The 17,386-nt window shown below is 33.0% G+C and overlaps 1 protein-coding gene across 3 annotated transcripts in view; it reads left to right on the forward strand.

The window, feature by feature from the left end:
- The window catches only part of RFX3 (regulatory factor X3), a 296,633-nt gene that overhangs the window by 22,237 nt on the left and 257,010 nt on the right, over window positions 1–17,386 (forward strand). Inside the window, exon 1 of one of the 3 annotated variants that reach the window (XM_064361483.1) lies at window positions 11,181–11,325. The exons of the other annotated variants lie outside the window; for them this stretch is intronic. The gene's annotated coding sequence lies outside the window, so the exon portion shown is untranslated. Of the gene's footprint in view, window positions 1–11,180; window positions 11,326–17,386 lie in introns of those variants that run through there. 3 annotated transcript variants of the gene reach the window in all.

Genomic DNA, 17,386 nt, shown 5'->3' on the forward strand with positions numbered 1-17,386 from the left:
GACTGCACAAACACTGTTTCCAAGTGTTCTGTGAGAGTATCATTTACCTGTTAAGATGGCTTCTTTTATGTTTTTGAAACACTTTCTATGTATTTTTCTTTCACTAAAAATTGTGAAAGTTTTGGTATTCATAATATGGTGTGGCTGAAATTATCCTTTGGATTTATATAATGTACTTCAAGGCACCTTTTCAGTATCATCAATTATGAATTTCAAAAATCAACTGATTTTAATATCTCAAGTTTCCAGATAAAGATGAATAACATTAGTAAAAAGTCAAAGTGATTTTTAATATAAGAAGTAAGAAAACATGTTTAACTGAGGTTACTCTTCTAGTCAGTTCTAATCAGTATCACATTCCTGTATTAAATTTTAATATTAAAAATCTCTTTGGGCAGAGCACAGTGGCTCACACCTGTAATCCTAGCACTTTGGGAGGCTGAGGTAGGTGGATCACTGAAGCTCTGTCTCTATTAAAAATATAAAAATTAGCTGGGTGTGGGTGATACATGCCTGTAATCCCAGCTACTCTGGAGGCTGAGGCATGAGGATCGCTTGAACCCTGGAGGTAGAGGTTGCAGTGAGCTGGGATTGCACCATTGCACTCCAGCCTGATTGACAGAGCGAGACTCTCAAAAAAAAAAAAAAGGAAAGAAGCAAAGAAAAAATCTTTTTGTATATCAACATCTTTTCTGACCTTGGCTAAACAAATTGTTGAAATAATTTAAAGAAACAAAATAAGGAAATCTGTCAGGAAAAAGGAGAAATAATATTTTTATGACCTTCAGAGTAATTTTATTTTTCTTTTTATACTTGGTAATACATATGTGCTCAAAAGTATTCTAAACTGTAAGTCAAGTCATTGGTTACTACTCTGTATGATACATCAAAGAACTTATAATTCTTGATAAAAATGATGAAATTAAAAAAATCTGTGTTTAGTTCTATTTGGCAACATTTACTGAGGATCCTCGATTTTTACAAATTTTCTTTTAGGAAGGTGGGTATGTGGAGATGAAGCAAATGTAATAGGGTGTTAAAGTCCAAGAAGACTGGAATTTGCCAAAAGAGGCTTAATTGCATGGTGGAATATGTTATTTTCTACAGCTATATAGTATACAGTTTCTTTTAAGGATGCCACAGTTAATTATATCGAAGCTTTGTAGCCTTGAGGAGACAAGGACCCAATGAATACCAGAAGGCACATTTCAAAGACGCTATCAATATAGATATCTACACTCTTTTTTTTTTTTTTTTTTTTTGCTATTTAGTTAGTAGTACTGACAGAATCCTAAGTATTCATATAACCAGTTTAGAACTTTGATTCTTTAAGATCAGATCCTGCAGAATTATTTAATATATTTGACTAGTAATTGACCAAGTATTAAATAACTGTTTTGAAAGTTAACACATTTGCCTAACATATGCCTTGTCAATAGTATACTCCTCCGTAGAATCTGACTTTATTAACTTTATTAATAACTTTATTAAAGTCAGTAGAATCTGACTTTAATAACTTTATTGACTAATGCGTGTGTATGAGTAGTGCATGTATTTGAATGTTTTGTTCTTATTTGGGAAATAGCAATTTTAATTAATTTTAAAAGGTTTTCATACATTAGGCCCTATAGATTCAAGTTAAAATTTTCTTATACAGGAGAACTAGAAAGTATTCATATCTTTGTAAAATTAAGTGGAGTTTATAAGTTACTAATCTTGGTTTTTACATTTATGTCTGCTGACATCACTGAATCTTTTAAGAACTTTTTTTCCTGAGTTGCTTTTTTTTTTTTAAGAAATAAGGATGAAGCAAGGAATATATAATTCTTGAATATAAATTTTCATATTTGTTTTCTCTTTTTCCCTTTTCTTTTCATCCGGAAAATGAATCCACATTTCTTTTAATAAGTCCTCTTTCAATTCTTTTTCTAGCACGTTCTTGTCTCTCATTTTTTTCTACTCTTTTTCTCCAATTTGCTCTACTCTGCTCTGCTGTGCTTTGCTTTGCTATAGGCTGTTGCAGTTTTAAACCTTCTCCTTTCAGCCTCAGCTCTTTGGTTAAATGTTGTCTTTACACCTCTCAGCCTACTTCAGCTCTTCTTTATTGTTGGTTCTTGGCTTTTCTTTTTTGGATAGTTGTTCCATTTTCCTCTGTTTGTTGCTTTGGGGTGCTTTTAGAGAAATAGTTAATTTCTTTTACTCTGCTTCCTATAGTGTGTAATGAGAAGAAATGACAGCAATGATAGAACAGATAACCATGACTCTTTAAAAGCAGTTGACAGGTTATTTAAAGGGTTCCCATCTCAGAGTAGTTAAGTTGAAGGGCTAAATGCTTCCATGAATGTAGAAAAAATGTATAACTTAAAAAAAATTAACTTTCCAAAGTTGCAGGCAATATTAATATAGCCAAAATATCCATGGAAAGTTCTGGATAGATTTTCATAGTTAAGATGATTATTTTTATTTATTTTTGTGTGTGTGGTCTTTGGTATTTTATGATAGAACACCTTCACCTTGGTCTCCAAATACTTATGAAAAAGGCTTATTAGAGTAATACAAATCAGTACAATTTCTAAAGGAATTAGGAGCTGTCCCTTAACCTCTATCCACTTTTCAAAATTCATTTCACACAATTTGACTAACAGTATTTCATTGATAAACTCTGCTGTGCTTTTCTTCTCATTTACATTCAAATAATGCTATCTACTTTTAGTAAATTTATGTGAATAATTTATTAAACGTTGATCTTTAAAGTTATCGAATGTGCATATGATAGCCTAGTATAGATTTTATAATATAAAATTATCACTGTCGCAAAGTGATGAAAACAAATCTCTGTTTTTATAATAAAATGAAATATGGAACTTCTGTATTTTTTAAATAATTTTTTGGGGGAATGGTTTTTATTTTTACTGACTTCATGACTTTTGAGTTCCTAGGTTTAACTTATTTTTCTATTATTGGAGTTTATAAAAGTTGAAGGTACCTAGTACTGCTTTTTTGCCTAAAACTTGCTCAATTCATTCATACCCATTATGACTTTTAGGGGACTATATGAAAATAAAAACTTGGGGAATGGTAGGTGGTATAATTGAAATGTAGATCATAATCTGTTCATTGTTTGTTTTACCAAATTAGTTAGGGATTCTGAGGATACATTTTGAATATTTGTGTATGTTTAGCATTTTGTCCCTTTGTTAGAAATCTCTCAGTGTGACTTGTTTTTAATAGGATGTGTCTTGAATTGTGGGCCAGTCACTCTTGAAAAGCATTAAGCCCTTTAAACACACTGGTTGGACCCACAGAGGGAAGCCTACAGGTTTATTAGCACTCCTTAGCCTGAAAGCACAGCATACCCTTTTAGGTTGCACAGCAACAGACTCCCAGCAACCATAATAGATTGAATTTCTAAGAGTGACCAGGCCGGATGTAATAATAAAGCAAGAGGTACAAACAGTTGTCATGGTTTTCTTTTCACGGTAAGTTAGTTTGATTTGGGAACGCTTAGCCTTTGAAAAATGGGCAACCTTCTTATAAAACTACTACTGTTGGTGCACAGGACTTGTATTAAAATAGTAGTAATAGTACCAAATTTAAACAGCTACTGCTTAAAAACAATATACCCCAAATAAAACAACAACAAAAAGGATACCATGTAAAGAACTTTTCAGGGAAGTATTTTTAAAGAGTTTCTCAGAAACTAAGTGTAGTATAGCAAAATAATCAGGATTTTTAAAAATAAAAAATTTATATTTGTGTTTTCTCACTCTTGTGATCCTCTATTTAATTTTGCAGCAGCTCCTTATAGTTTTATGTGATTTAAGTTATGTTCATATAAAAGTAATGATATAATAAACTTCTAAAATTTATCTTAAGAAAACAGCCCATTTGAACTGTATATAAACTTTTTTTTGAAATTAAGAACTAATAAGTAGTGGAGCACAGAATTTATTAAAGAAGAGTAAAGTTTTAAAATACATAACCCTTTACAGTGACAGTAAAAGTATCTGTGATATTCTTAAGAGTGAAATATTGTGCTGTAACTTAACATTTCTCCTTTGTGTCCTTTAGTGTGTGATTGCTAATGTAGCCATGAAAAGGAGATTAATTCAGATACATTCACAACCTGAAACAAGATGCTTCCATCAAAAGAATCAGACCCTCATATAGCTGCTGGAGTTGGGAGTGGAACTACAGTCTTTGACAGCAATAAGCTGTAAATATACACACATGCTAATACCCTTGATTTGTTCATCTTTTGTGTCAGCATTTGGAAAAGATTGTTAAAGTGGCAGTTATAGTAAGACTGGCAATTACAGTAAAGAGCAGAAATTAGGTATTTGTGACCTATTATATTTCATTAAAAGACTTCCTTATTAAAATGGCACTGCTTACTCTGATTACTTGACAGCTGCCCTAAACAGATTAGAAAATACACAGCTTCAACTAAAGGTAAAATCAACCTCTTTAAGCAAGCTTATGGCATAGAACAAGTAAATGGTATAGTGTATGCAAGTTTTTTATAACAAATTTGCTTGAGGTAAAGATGTTTATCAGTGATTAAGTGGTATATTCGTTCATATTCCTATAATAATAGTTTGCTCACAGTGACATTTCCCGTTGAGATATTTTCATACACTCATCTGATATATTAGTTCCTACTAAAGGACCTTATTATGAGGCATCATAATTCAAGAGATCTGCATGGCTTCAAATAATCTTTTTCTTGCTAAGTGATGAGTTACAGCTCCAATTCAATGTAAATACTTCCTTTACCAGGCAAAACTCTAATTTTCGGAAGTTTCACCTCGAGGTTATCAGTTTTTTTCTTTACCATTTAATAATCCACGGGAGCCACTGTGAATGTAATACTTGAATTTGGGGCTCACTTTCAGAACATTGAATTGTTTTTTTTTTTTTTTCAGAGAAGAATTCCTTGTGGTACTTGTTACCTTCAAGATATTTCTGTTTACTTTGTTACATAGTATAGTGATTTGTATAGTGACTTACATAGTGACTGTGTAGCACTTTATAGAACAGTACTGCCTATCAATTATTCTGATAGTAGTTTAGCAGTTAAGTTGCCTGATTTGGTACATATTGTAACATTTCAAGACTTTGTCCTTATATTTGACATCATGAGGTATGGCATAAACACTGTAGATCAGCCTGTGAGTATCAAATCACAGCTCACTCTTGATCAGTATGAAGCAGATTTGTGGGAAGATTACCTCCTGCAACTAATCTTGAATGTAGATTTTTGTCAGGACTGTCATAGCGTTAATAGAAGGCTGTTGTAGTATTTGCATGGATTTGTAAAATTTCCACAAAGATGCAAACCATGCTGTGTGAGACGCTTGTATGCCAGTTCCACATACAGAACTATCTATGACTTATATCTTTAGCTTAATTTTTTTTAATCTGATGCATCTTGCATGAGGTGTGTTAGCTTGCAAAATTATTAGGGAAAAATGTGAGTTCTCCTTTAAATAAGAGATACTGGAGTTCAAACCCTGGTTTTGTCATTTGGTAGCTAATTATCCTTAAATAAATTTCTTAACTGCTTTGATCCCAGATTTCTAATGTAAAAATGGGAATATTACCTACTCTGTAGGAGTGTAAAATGAAAGATAAAGTGAAAGGGAAAATGAGATAAGTATATAGAGAGAGCTTAACATGATAGCCTAGAATTAGTACTCAAACTGGAAGCTAATACTCTTATTTTCATCTTTCTGGCTTAGTCTTTGTGGTGAAGGATATGAGGAGGGTTTTGCAGGAGAGGGTAGCAGCTGAAAATAGTAACATGGAGCTAGACAATTGGAAACAAAATTGTTTTCAAAAAGGAATGTTAGGCACTACATATTAAGTCGTTTTTAGTATTGGTAAGTGATTAAGAATTCTTTAAACTTTTATAAAATGGCGTCTCATTCAGATTGCAGTCTTGGGGCAGGATCTTTAAAGTTTACAGAAGCAGTAATAGAAAATGCACTAAGAGATGAAATACCTACAACTTTGTACAAAGAGTAAAATTTAATAGTACAAGTTTAGTTATTTTAGTTAATAAATACAGTGAGGCTCATATTATTTAAACAGTCAGCCTGTCTTTAACATTTTCTTTCGTGTAAAAATCTATAAGAGCGGAAGTAACTAAACTGCCCGGGCTTATGTAAACACCTTACAATGTTGATGTAGGAAAACTGAAAATGAATATAGCTTCTGCTTAAAAGAAGTAAGGCAGCAGTGGAATCACAAAGTCTGATTACTTTTGGCACTTTTTGGCCTACCCCTTAAAACTATTTAATGTGTTCATCATTGATTTACAAAATATGGTTTACATTTGAATATATTCTGTTGTTGCTTAAGTGACCATAAAGGCTTTTAATTTAACTAGAAGGTAATATTTTCAAAAGAATAGAAGTGGTTTGAAATATAATAATGGTTTACAGTGGCTAGTGTGATTAAGTTGGTTCAGGTAGTGGTTATCCTATTTCAATTCTTTGAGGAGGGTGCGTCTAGCTTACCTAAGATTAATGAAAAAATGAGGCATAGAACATGCTTAACATTGCCGTGATATTTTAAGAGAAGAAAACCAGGATAAAATGATACTTTTAGAGCCAGGGGAAACAGTATTTACACAGATATAGTTACACAGATACAGTCTTTCAGATAAAACCACTAGCTGATTCTAGTAGTTCTGCACATTTTAAATGATTTTTTTCCTTGAGCACAACTTATGTGTGCATATTAAGCTGTTTAATGACATTTTAAGGAATTAAATACTGCCAAAATAAATACAAAAATGTTAAATTTCAGAGTTAAAATACATTCTATTGATAGTTGCCATTTTTTTTTTACATGAATGAATATGTAATTTATCTTGTGTGGTACAATATCTGACTTATATATGGTACAGTTGACCACTTGTAAAAATGTAGAACATAATTGTACTTTTTATGCTTAATTGGATATCATGTCCAGCTCAGTGAAGATTCATACATTAGCTTCATAAATTTTCTTGCTACATAGAATTTTTTTTTCCTAAAAATGGAGAAGTTCTTGCCTTATGGTTTTCTTTCCTTGATATTCTGAGAACTTTGAATGGTTGAATAGGGGAAAGTATAATATGTATACATATACATTAATATACATATATATGTAAATACATATGCATATGAAATAGTGTGGACTTTCTTTTCAGGGCAGTTTAAAGTTAGAATTCTTCATATTGATATAATTCCTAGGTGAGAAAAACTAATTAAACTACCAAACTTATCCAGACTTTCACTATTGGTAAGGCCTTTTAACACCAAAATGTTTTATGCAAACTGTATACTATATATAAATACTTCTCAAAGTGTGAATGGAAGACTGCTGGAGGCCCTTTTTCAATTCCCTGTCTGTGTGAGGCTGCATTTTCTTCCTAACTTCAGCGAAAACAGCAGATTGAGTGTAGAACTAGTTGTTAGAATCTGTCTTTTATTAAGCAAGACATTAATGGATTTTATAAAATTGTAAAACAGTTCCATACTTATCAAATTTTTTTATTTTGGAAAATTTAGATTATTTTATAATTTAAAAATTAACATAGAATGATTACTATTTTAAATTAATGCATATTTATTATATTTCTCCATTTTATTTTCTAATAAGATGAATATAGATAGATAAAACTAATAATTTAAAATTGAAGCCTTACCAGCTGCACAGAGCCACTGTTGCTCATCTCTTCTTAATTCTGCATTCAGAATGTCACATTTCTATCTTGAAAAGTAGCCATGTCAGGAGTATACATACCATAGAAATTAGTAGAAACCACAAATCTGACTTTTTTGGTGAGGAGGGAAAGAGTGGAGAGTTGGTTGTTAAACATTGATCATAACTGGATACATGACTGGATATAATATATGCCAACAAAAGTTCTTTGGGATTTTCAAAAAAATTTAAGATCTGAAGGGGTTCCAGGTGCAAAAATTTGCTTATTATGAAAGAACTGTTGCTTATTACTATACTATGCAAATTTGACACCATAGTCTATGCAAATATATGATTGAGGCAGGATTTTCAGCCAGGACTGTCTCTAGGGCCACTTTACTAGTCTTTTCTGTAGTGTCTTCCAACAAAGTTAACTCCACAAATTGATTTGAAGTCAAAAGATACATGATATCTTTTGTTGCTCTCATCATACTAAGTACATAGCTTACTTGTTAAATGGATCAAGACTATCAGTATTATGGGGATACAGACAAATGGAAAGAAAAAGGGTTATGGACTTGAGTGGTTAGGGAAACCTTCAGAGATGAGGCAAAGCAGGACATGGATCTTAGAAGATTGTTTCGGAGGTGTATTGTCTGTGATGTAGAGGTTACGAACAGGATGGCATAGTGGCAAGTATGATTTTGTTATAAAGAGTTTGAAGAGTTTGTTGGAAAATTATGAAGCAGATGGAGTGAAAAGGAAAAGGCTTAGGATTTGGACCTTAGCTAAGTTTATAGGATAACCAGTCAGTATATATTTTTAAAAAATGGATTACATATTAAGGTGAAAGTGGTCCTCTAAGGAGATTAATCTGGCAGATCTGTGTAGAATAGATAGAGCAGATTGGAAGTCGAGGGAACCTCTCTCAATCATCTGAAAGGAATAATAGAGTAAATAATTTGGGCTTTTAATTCAGAAAGACTATGGTTGAAATCTTTTTTCTGCTAGTTTTTTACTTTCAGTTCATGGATAAGACATAGATAACAACTAGCCACTGGGGTTGTAAATATTACTAAAGGTGTGAAAGAACCTAATACAGGTTAGATGCCTGGCACCATAGTAGGACCCTCCTTAGCAGTTCTGTTCTAGAACTTAGTGGCAAAGGGAGAACTGACCCTTCGTCACCTTGCCTGTGTCCTGTAGTCTGCCTTCATTTTTCATATCCTAGGCTCTTTGCCATAGCCTGCTCCAAGATCATTCCACAGGCAACCTTGCTCCACCCCTTGCAAGCTATCTGTTGGCTACCCTGTAGGCCTAGAGTTGAGTATCCCTGAATCTCCATCTGTCGTGAGGAGTGTAGTCCACAACTCTGCATGGGAGTTTGGGGTCTTGGGAATCTGCTGAAGTAGAGTCTAAAGGATTCAGGGAGCATGGCCCTGGGCTGTGCAGACTTCTTGCCTCCCAAGGAGGTACCTGGCCAGAGAGCCAAAGCAAGCTCTCTAAAGTGTGTGGCCCAGACCAATGGCCTCTGTTGCCTGAGTCTCAGGGTGGTGCTGGAAGGGACATCTGACACGAGTGACAAATGAGCAGGGCTTATTTACTGTTAGTTATGGGGCATGAGAAAATGTGAGTGTAAAAAAGTTGAAAGATCACGGGGTTCGAGGAGAATTATGGAGCCACTGAGAAAGTAGGACAGTATTTGGGAGTTGGTAGAATGGGACCTGAATGTAGAATAGCCATGTTTTGCTCCAGCACCTAATGACCTCCTAGAACATTACCAAGCATCTAGTACTGACTCAGTAAATTTTGAAATGCAGGATAGATATTTTGAAAAGTTGTGCCAGAGATGAAAATAGAGTCATTGTAGAATATAGACGAAAACAAGGAAAATTAGGTCTTGTGGTTGGGGCCAATGTAGCACTTTCGATGTTAGGTAGATAGCATTGATTAGCATGGTTATCTGTAAGCTATTAGTGTGTAAGGACTGTATTATATATTTAATATTTGTATGTGTGACACCAAACAAACAGCTAGTCTTTCTTAAATTAATTGAATAATATACAAGAAGGAGCTTTTAAGAAATGAATTGGATTTTAAGGTTAAGATGAGTGACAAAGACAAATTTGTATCATCAGTAAAGTGGTATGCTGAGGAAGTTGTAATCATATAAAAAACAGAGATTCTGAGCAATCGTGGTTTTTGCTCACAATGAGATAGAAAACAGTGAAAGATAATGTTCAAAGAATATGTTTTATTTGCAACCTATTTGGAAAGAAGTGAAGAACACAGATGACTAGGCTAGCCTGAATTTTTCACTTGATATTTACAAGGTAGGTAGATATAGGGAAAGGTAGTAGGGAAAAAGGATTAGAATTAAAGGAATAGGTTGAATTATAAACATTTAACTGCAGATATGTTTGACTCATGTTGCTCAAAATTGTTAAGAAGTATAGTCACTTAGTTAATAATATGTGTACTACAAATAATGCCTCATGTCAGAAAATATATTTTATAATGACAGTTAAGTAAGAAAACGGGAATATGGTTAAAATTGCCAGGTTCTTTTTGGAGAATTCAAGTGTGTTAATTATTGTAGATTATTGCATTTTTGCTGTATCTGATTTGTTATCACCTAAATACACAGCAAACACCTGTGATTGTTTTAGTGATCCTTGTCTTGTCTTCTTCAAGTAATCCCAAATTTGTGTATTTAGACTGTTGCCTATTCATATATACTCAGCTGGGCTTGTTTGCTTTGTTACTTTTCTATGTCTAATGGACCAATATAAAAATTTATGGCAACTGTCACTTAATGTCACCTTTACCTTTAAAGAAAAAAAGATAAAACCAAATGATGCCAGGTAACTGTGATGCTCTTTATAGTTAACTAAATGATCAGATATACTTTGTAATAAGTTGATCTCTGATATCATGGGCCAAATTTAGGGAACATATATAAGCACATACATGTAAGTATGTTTATATATCATTGCTACTCTACATTTACTTTATTAGCCAATAAAAAGTATTAGTTTAAAAATAAACTTGTATATTCTTCTTCCTTGAACAAAAGATCTTTCTTTTAAAAATTTCCATAAAACTAAATTATTTTTAAGAAATGAGCAAATGCATGTCATCTGCTAAACCATTCTCACTTTTGCTTCTCTGCAAGGAATTAGCATGGTGATTTTCAGAATTGTTTGCTCTTTCATCTTCATGGTTTAAAAGTACATATTCTTTTAAAGAATCCCTTTTCTCAGATTTCCCCTGATTTATTTTTCTTATTATTAGAATACTGTGATTATTCTTTGAATTATAATTCTTTGAAAACTAAAAATTCTCTCATGTAAAATCAAAAACGGTGTCTATTTTGGCAAAATCAGAGACATTTAAAAATATCAGTGCATTCAGTGAAGAAATACTTTTAAAATAATTCAGTTATTTAATTAATATAATTAATACTTATTTACAAAGATAATAATTTTAAATAATCACATGCCTTCTACATATCAAAGAATTCATTTATAATGTGAACTAATTGTTCTTGCTTTTAATATTTTAGGCCACTTGGTCATTCTGGCATTTTATGGTAGAGAATACATTGAGTTTGGCTCATGGAAAGAATATGAGGTAATTTGAATACATGTTCTTTATAAATAATGAACTATTTATACATAATACAGAGTATTTTGAGGTGTCATATATGAACTCTCATGTCTGAGTTTTTTCAATAGTAATTTTCTTTTTTCATATTTTGAGATTTTTTTCTTTCTTGATGGTTGACAATAGTTAATATGGTAAAGAACTTTATTTTCTATCACTACTATATGTTTTCAAGAAAACAGTATTAGATTATTCTTTACATAGCTATGTGTTTTTAGTTCATATTTTAAAATGCTTCAGTTAACCTAGCTTTCCGTGGTGCTGTAAAAATCACAAGAGAGTTCCTTCCTTTCTACCTACCAACTTCCCAACCCAACCAAACGTGCCCCAAGTAGCATTAAATGCAAGCTGCATTTGAAAGTCATAACTACCACACAGAGTTTATAGGGGAACAATAAAGAAAGAGCACTGGAACTCCAATAATGTAAAAATTTCAGGCACTACTCAGAGCGGTTTGAGAGCGCAAATAAGAGACTCTTAAGTTAGCCTTTTTCTGTCTCTTTGATACCTATATGTGACCCTGCATAATGTGTGGGTTTGACATTCTAAAATGGCAGTCAAATAAGTGTATATGCCACATGTATTTTCATAGTGGTTTCGTAGATTACCAAGCATTAAGTATCAAAGTAAGTTTCAATTAAAGGTAGAAAAATAATAGTTGACTTTATGAAATTCAGCCAATGATACGATAGTATGCTTATCAGCAGATATTAACTATTTGTTAGAGTAATTGGTTAACATACTGCTGATGTCATAATTCGCCTATTCAATAATAGTTTTCGTTATGTAGGAAGATGCAGCAGCTTGTTTGTGTGAACTTCTGCTTCCACCACAAACAGCATTTTAAGGAGAAGCCTTCCACTGGCATTCCGAAAGGTGAAAAGAGCAGGAGTCAGTGTAGGGTGGATAGGTGGGAAGGGTTTTGGAGGGAGAGGCATAGTGTCTGTGAGTACTTATAAGCTGTTCATTGTCATTGGTCTTTGAGGTCATGTTTGCACCCAAATTATTTCCTTACCTTTCCAAGGAGTTGAAATGCAATTGCCAGCCCATCGAGGATGATCAAACATTGCTATTTTAATGTTTCTTAATTTTTAATAAATGAAGCCTATATGATTAAAATTGGTATTATTTTATAGTAATCATGTGGTTTACTTTTTTGTAAGCATATATAATCTAGTAAAATTTTAAAAAGTGTTAATAATTTATCTTTAAATCCTACAGTTTAATTTCGTAACTTCTAAAAATTGTGTTTATATTGTTTCAATCGAAGATGTTATGATAAAATAGAATCCATCAGTCTTCACAGGGAATAAGGTGCTCCTTATTTCACTCTGATGTATGGTCTCTGTTTTAGTAGCCATTAAACAGAGGATGGAGGATACTGTTTAGTTTCTTTGGGAAGATAAATACCCAATCTGCTAGTTAAGAGACAAAGCTTAAGAGAAATAAGCTGAAGCTATATCCTCCATTTCAAACTTGTGGTTCTGCATAAGTCCTCTGTAGAGTACATCAAAAATTCCCCTATGCATTTTCTTAAAATTTTATGGATGTAAGGTTGAAAGATAAACTGAATAGTTTGTGTCTAAGTCCTTCACAACATTATTTTTTATTTATTTATTTTTTTGAGACGGAGTTTCGCTCTTGTTACCCAGGCTGGAGTGCAGTGGCGAACATTATTTATAGTTAGTAATTGCATGTATGTATAGAAGTTACAGTTAAAGAGCTATAATAATCTTTATCACAGATAGTATATTTAAAGAGACTTAGTACCAACTCTTCTAAGTAGTTTTCCTAGGAAATATTGCAATTTTACCATATTTCTCAAACCGTTTGAGGTGTCTATGTCAAGCCAGTCAGACCTTCTTTTCCCTTATCACTCAGTTTTCATGATTGAAGATATCTCACTATGGACATTGACGTTATACTTAATAATTGTGAATGCTTTTTTGGATTTGGAGAAAAGCGTTTCCATAGTATACTTTTATTAAAAGTGCTTACAAATGTATCAAAAATAGTTTAGAGGAAATTAACCAATAGATGTGTTGGTGAAGTCCTTTGCTTGGTAAAGTAATAGGAAATGAACTTACCTTAAATTACCCTGAGAAAAGCAATAGAGAAAAATTCTATATATGTTTCTCATTCCCTCTTTTTCCCTTTTAATTTGATTTTTGAACCTCTTTTCATTTTGGTAACATTAAACTTATTTGTGGTATGTGAAGTAAGGAAGTACCTTGGGAAGGGGAGTGGTGGGAAAAGAAGCATGTTTATTTTAAAATATTGCCTGGCATATGGAACAGTAATTATAATATGCCTCATATTATCATAGGTCCTGCTATACAAAGGTCATGCTTTACAAAGCTCTTTAGTGTCTAGCATCTTAATTTAGCTTTTCCCAACAGTAAGTTATATGGGGAAGGGTTTGTTTCCAAATTAAGGATGAGGAAACCAAGACAGAGAGGTCAAGAAACATTTTTACAGATCTTGTGACTCTTACACTAATATTTGTATCCACTATATTGATAATTTTTAAATTATGTTTTTAATAATTTGAAAATTTTCAACCAAAATTTTTCAGGATATACCTTTGGAGGGATGATTGGAAGCAGAACAGGTCCATTTTTGTCTCTTTTTAAATTAGGATTCTGAGTAGTACTTTATTGGGAGACAGGGTTTCAAAGCTGCTGCTCTACATTGCTTTCCTAGAGGCGAGGACTATAAATTAAGAGTAGTAGACTATACCTCTCTTTTTGTTATTGCAGGTGCTAGAAGTGGTGGTCAAGGTTATGTGCTGCTTTTTTTAATGGCATCGTGGATCTAGAAATATGAATTTGACTCTTGGTAGTTTCCTTTACTTTATTGCTTTCCAACTAATATTTACTGACTTAATACTATACACAGGATACACAAGTTATTAGTCTTTTACCAGGGCCAATAACAGTCTTTGCATAGTAGTATAGTTTTAAAAATATAAATGTGAAAAATTATAAAAATTAAAATAGAAACTGTCTATATTAAACATAGCATGTCTTGGGATTAAGTGACATTAGTAAGTATCATCATTCTTTATACAACTTAAAATATTGCTCAGATTTTACAATACCAAGCCTGGTATTTAATTAAGTACATTGGTTGTTAAAAGTAATTTTCATAAGCTATTGTCTGTTTATAGAACTTTGAAAATTCTAGGCTAGGCATGGTGGCTGAGGCCTGTAATCTCAGCACTTTGGGATGCCCAGGTGGAAGGATCCCTTGAGCCCAGGAATTGGAGGCCAGCCTGGGCAACACAGGGAGAGCCTGTCTCTATTAAAAAAAGAAAAAAGAAAATTCTAGGTTATGATAGCATTTAGGAGTGATGGTAATAGTTTCTAGGAATGGCTTCTTCATATTAAGACCTCTAGAGTCTTTGATAATAATGAGTTTCAAAATATGTTTTCGCTTTACTTAAATGTACATTTAAACCTTATTGTAGCAGTCTATGAAATTACTTATGTGCAAATAGAAAATAAATCCTATCAGTGGCCCATCAAAAACATGATAACATTTAATAAGGGTTAGAAGTTAATCACAGAAATTCAAGGTAATTGTTTAGAGTCAAATCATAGCATTCTACACATTGAATATGTGTTAGCAATTTTGTACTTTTAGATGTGAGCATGACTCTGGAGTTTAATGTCCAAAAGCTGGTGATTACTATTTTTCTTTAACTTGGTCATTGAGCTCTTAGAGTGCTAAATTAAACACTCTGACGAATACAGTTTGATTATTTTGTCCATCGTTTATTCTGGATGTAAAACAGTAGGAAAGACACTGAAAAGGGTAGAAAAAACGGGTACTGACAGCAGTGAGAAAGGATTTGAGCCGTGGAAATTACTTAATATAGGAAAGGAAGGGAAAGATCTTAAAATTAGTTTTCAGATTTATTTGTATTTCTCTTTACTCTTTGTTACAAATTGCCAGCTAAAATCAATAAAGCAGCATAATATGTTAAAGAGAGCCGTAAATTTTTGCCTTGAAAGCTTTTAGAAAGGGTGATTTTTATTTGTCATAAAAAGACAGTCCCTAAAAGTTCACTGGGTTCTGGAGTAGGCCATAGAGGGTTATTTAGTAGGTCATACCCCACAAAAACCTTTTATGACCAGAATGGTTAGTAATTTATCTAAATAACATCTATATTATTCTTAAATTCTTTACCAGGTTTAAAGTTCTTTGATTATAATTCTGATGCTAATTTCTTGGAAATATAATGCTTGGAAATGATATATATTTATGAATATGCTCTTATAACTAAGGATGATACATGTAATTTATGGAGGTTTTAAATTGTTTTTCGGAGATAAACCAAGATTAAAATTATAAGTTCATTTCAAATTTTGGATTATAGAAAGCACTAAAATTCTTTTATTCTGAGAGAGATTACAGATTCCATATTATGTACACTTTAAAAATAATTGATAACAAGTACAGAGGGAAGCAAAAAATTAGTCAAGAACATGAGAATGAAGCAGTATCCTTTGGCAAAGTAGTCTAGTGTAAGCAGCTCATGGTTTTCTGAGTCAGTCAAATCTAAGTTTGACTGTTGGTTCACTTACTTATTCAGTATTCTTATGTAATATGAGGACATTAATTGTTACCTTGAAGACTTGTGAAAATTAAATAAAGGTTATATGAAAAGTATGTAATCCAGTGCCTGGCACAGAATAGTGCTTGAGAAGTAATAGTTTCATTCATTTCCTATATAAATGTAAAAGTTTCTCCAGTAAATTGGATTAGGAAAAAAGCCAATAGAACAGGGAGGTGATATAGGGGCAGATTTAACACCAGTCATTCCAAGGGGAAATAGTGTTTAGCATTTTTTTTTTTTTTTTTTTTTTGCATTTACTGTTAATGTAATTCAATTGATTTTGTTTTGAGACAGGCTCTTGCTCTATTGCCCAGGCTGGAGTGCAGTGATACCATCATAGTTCACTGAAGCCTTGAACTCCCTGGCTCCAGCAGTTTTCCTGCTTCAGCCTCCTGCCTTAGCCTTCCAAGTAGCTAGGACTAGAGGTGTGCCACCATACCCAGCTTTCTTTCTTTCTTTCTTTTTTTTGGTAGATGATGGGGAGGTGGGGGGGTCTCACTATGTTGCTCAGGCTGGTCTTGAACTCCTGACCTCAAGTGATCCTTCCTCTTTGGCCTCCCAAAGGGTTGGGATTACAGGTGTGAGCCACTGCACCCAGCCTTTGTTTACTATTTAACCGCCCAAATTTTACTGTATGCTGTGGTAGGCGACAAAAACTTAATTGCTTTATTACCTTAGGGAGAAACCAGTTTTGGTCCTACCTTGATTAAAAAGCGTCAAAAGCTTGATCCACTTTTAGGAAGAAAGCTGTATAGAGTTGTAAGTAGAAAACTATATATGAAGTAGAAAATATTAAATGTTTTAAGATATTAGCTGCTGGAGAAACTCTCATTTATCAGAAGGAAGTAAATGTTTACTTGAGAGTTGTGGCAGATACATTATTTTCTTGCAATTTATGGTTAGTCAACTCTCATTTTGTTTTATTTTGATTAGTGTGGTTGTCTTAGGTCCCTCTGACCACTACTCATCCCTGGCCCCCTCCTGCTCTAGAAGTCTACTGACTCCTCTAGCTGCATTGTGTAGTCTTGTATTTCATACACTAGCTAGCTAACATTTCATAACAATAACTCATATTTATTAAGTGCTAATTATGTGCCAGGCACTGGGTAAGCACCTTATATAAACTCATTTAATTTTTCTATGCTTTCTCCAAGGGAAGTAGGTACTATACATCCATGATTTTTTATATTCATCTCTGAAATTCAAAGGTTTTGAAAATGTTTCTCTGTTTGTAGCAAACTAATTTGGCTGAAAAACCTGAACTAAATGAGATGAAGCTACGTAAGGGTCATTATATAGCCTACATGTGGAACATTATTGTTTTTTTTTGGCTACAGAAACATTAGTGTGTATGACTTTAAGTTGCTGCCCTATATTCACCTGGGATGTTATATATATTTGGGATTA

Source organism: Aotus nancymaae, unplaced genomic scaffold (assembly GCF_030222135.1).
Source record: "Aotus nancymaae isolate 86718 unplaced genomic scaffold, 86718_ANA_hifiasm-v0.15.2.pri h1tg000041l, whole genome shotgun sequence".
Classification (NCBI taxonomy): Eukaryota; Metazoa; Chordata; class Mammalia; order Primates; family Aotidae; genus Aotus; species Aotus nancymaae.